The following is a 2,500-nucleotide window of genomic DNA, read 5'->3' as shown; positions in this document are numbered from 1 at the left end:
GAAGACGATCAGATACCGTCCTAGTTCTGACTATAAACGATGCCAACCAGCGATCGGGGGGCGTTACTTTGACGACCCCTCCGGCAGCTTGCGGGAAACCAAAGTCTTTGGGTTCCGGGGGAAGTATGGTTGCAAAGCTGAAACTTAAAGGAATTGACGGAAGGGCACCACCAGGCGTGGAGCCTGCGGCTTAATTTGACTCAACACGGGGAATCTCACCCGGCCCGGACACAGTGAGGATTGACAGATTGAGAGCTCTTTCTTGATTCTGTGGGTGGTGGTGCATGGCCGTTCTTAGTTGGTGGAGCGATTTGTCTGGTTAATTCCGATAACGAACGAGACTCTGGCTTGCTAACTAGTTACGCGACCCTATCGGTCGGCGTTGAACTTCTTAGAGGGACTAGTGGCGCTTAGCCACACGAGATTGAGCAATAACAGGTCTGTGATGCCCTTAGATGTTCGGGGCCGCACGCGCGCTACACTGACCGGATCAGCGTGTCGCCGCCTAGGCCGGAAGGTCCGGGTAACCCGCTGAACCCCGGTCGTGCTAGGGATAGGGAATTGCAATTGTTTCCCTTGAACGAGGAATGCCCAGTAAGCGCGAGTCATCAGCTCGCGTTGATTACGTCCCTGCCCTTTGTACACACCGCCCGTCGCTACTACCGATTGAATGGTTTAGTGAGGTCCTCCGATTGGACCTGGCGCGTTCGGCAACGGCCGCGCCGGCGTCCGAGAAGACGATCTAACTTGATCATTTAGAGGAAGTAAAAGTCGTAACAAGGTTTCCGTAGGTGAACCTGCGGAAGGATCATTACCGGCCGATCGCCGATCGAGTGGTCGTGCGTTCGACAGGTGGAGAAGGCTCCGTATCTTGGCGGCCGCGCACGCCCTTCGTCGCTGTTGAGGCGCACGCGATTGCACTTCGGTCACCCTGTTTCGTTCTGCGCCGAGTGCCGTGGCCATGTGCCAGGCTGGCTTCATGCGTCGCCTACGGCTGGCGACCGCTCGGCCACCGCTTTTTTCGACTGTGCAATCCGGCTGGGTCGCGCTTGTCCAACTGACGAAGTCACGGAGGGCTCTTGGCGGTGGATCACTCGGCTCGCGAGTCGATGAAGGACGCAGCTAGCTGCGTGAATTAATGTGAATTGCAGGACACATTGAGCATCGACGTTCTGAACGCAAATTGCGGCACCGGGTCAATCCCGGCGCCACGCCCGCCTCAGGGTCGCGTTGTAACGTTCCCGCGCGGCGACGCGTCGGGCCGGTGCGGTGTCGGCCGTTGCCACGGTCGTCCCGCCCAGGACAGCACGAACGCAGTGTCAGCGCGCGAAACCGAACGCGGCGTGCGTCTCGTTACGAGTCGGCCTCGAAGAGGATCCCGGCCCGGAGCAGCACGGCTCGCGTTCGGGCGCGGCGCTCGCACGAGCTTCGGTGGCGCGCGCGTGTCTCTCGCAAACGAGGCACTGGATTATCGGCCTGAGGTCGGACGAGGCTACCCGCTGAATTTAAGCATATTACTAAGCGGAGGAAAAGAAACTAACGAGGATTCCCCCAGTAACGGCGAGTGAAGTGGGAAGTGCCCATCGCCGAATCCGCGCGCCTCTGCGGCGCGTGGAATTGTGGCGTAAGGAATTCGCTGCGCGTACGTCGTTCGCCGCCCGCGTCCTTCTGATCGAGGCCTCGTCCCGGTGCGGGTGTCAGGCCCATGGTGGCGGCGAGGGCGCGCGCTCTGCGTCTTCCCAGAGTCGGGTTGTTTGGGAATGCAGCCCAAAGCGGGTGGTAAACTCCATCTAAGGCTAAATACTGTCGCGAGACCGATAGCGAACAAGTACCGTGAGGGAAAGTTGAAAAGCACTTTGAAGAGAGAGTTAAAGAGTACGTGAAACCGTCGAGAGGCAAACGGGAGGGCCTGTCGAGTCGCGCGACGCTTTCAGCTGAAGCCGAGCGGAGCGTGTGGGCGTGCGGAGCCTTGCGGCCCGTCGTTCGCGCTGTCCTCCGAGCAGCTCCAGCGCACTAGCGCCGTGCGAAGGCCGCGACCGTCTGGGAGGCGGCGAGAAGGCCGCGCGCAAGGTAGCCCGCCCCCGGGTGGGTGTTATAGGCGCGCGGACACGTCGGCCCGTCGCCCGGGCGAGGAGGGATCGCCGCGTCTGCCCTTCGTGGGCCGGGCGTCCCGTCCGAGCCGGTGCGTCGCCGGTTGGGGACTGTGCTCAGTGCCCAGTTGCGGCGTGTCGGTTGCGGGTGGGCAGCGCCGCGCGAGACGCACGGGGTCCGCGGCTAACGTCAGCCACCTTCCCGACCCGTCTTGAAACACGGACCAAGGAGTCTAACGTGCGCGCGAGCCACGGGGCAGTGCGAAACCCATGGGCGCAGTGAAAGTGAATGTCGGCGCGGTCCGGCGGAGGTGAGATGCCGTCTCTCTGGACGGCCGCATCACCGGCCGATCTCGTCCGCTCTGCCGGAGAGGTCGAGCGAGAGCGTGCGCGTTGGGACCCGAAAGATG

The 2,500-nt window shown here is 61.9% G+C and overlaps 2 non-coding genes and 1 pseudogene across 2 annotated transcripts in view; all 3 read left to right on the top strand.

The window, feature by feature from the left end:
• Positions 1–814, top strand: part of LOC145915403 (small subunit ribosomal RNA) — a 1,824-nt gene extending 1,010 nt beyond the window's left edge. Inside the window, exon 1 of the ribosomal RNA XR_014403789.1 lies at positions 1–814. This exon is cut by the window's left edge and continues 1,010 nt beyond it. This is a non-coding gene — a ribosomal RNA (small subunit ribosomal RNA).
• A 260-nt stretch (positions 815–1,074) lies between these two features.
• On the top strand, positions 1,075–1,228 carry LOC145915419 (5.8S ribosomal RNA). The gene has a single exon (XR_014403798.1). It is a non-coding gene; the product is annotated as a 5.8S ribosomal RNA (ribosomal RNA).
• Positions 1,229–1,472: 244 nt separating this feature from the next.
• The window catches only part of LOC145915413 (large subunit ribosomal RNA), a 3,487-nt pseudogene continuing 2,459 nt past the window's right edge, over positions 1,473–2,500 (top strand).

The sequence above is a fragment of the Ascidia mentula genome (genome assembly GCF_947561715.1).
Source record: "Ascidia mentula chromosome 2 unlocalized genomic scaffold, kaAscMent1.1 SUPER_2_unloc_16, whole genome shotgun sequence".
Classification (NCBI taxonomy): Eukaryota; Metazoa; Chordata; class Ascidiacea; order Phlebobranchia; family Ascidiidae; genus Ascidia; species Ascidia mentula.
This window is presented reverse-complemented; position numbering and strand designations above follow the sequence as displayed.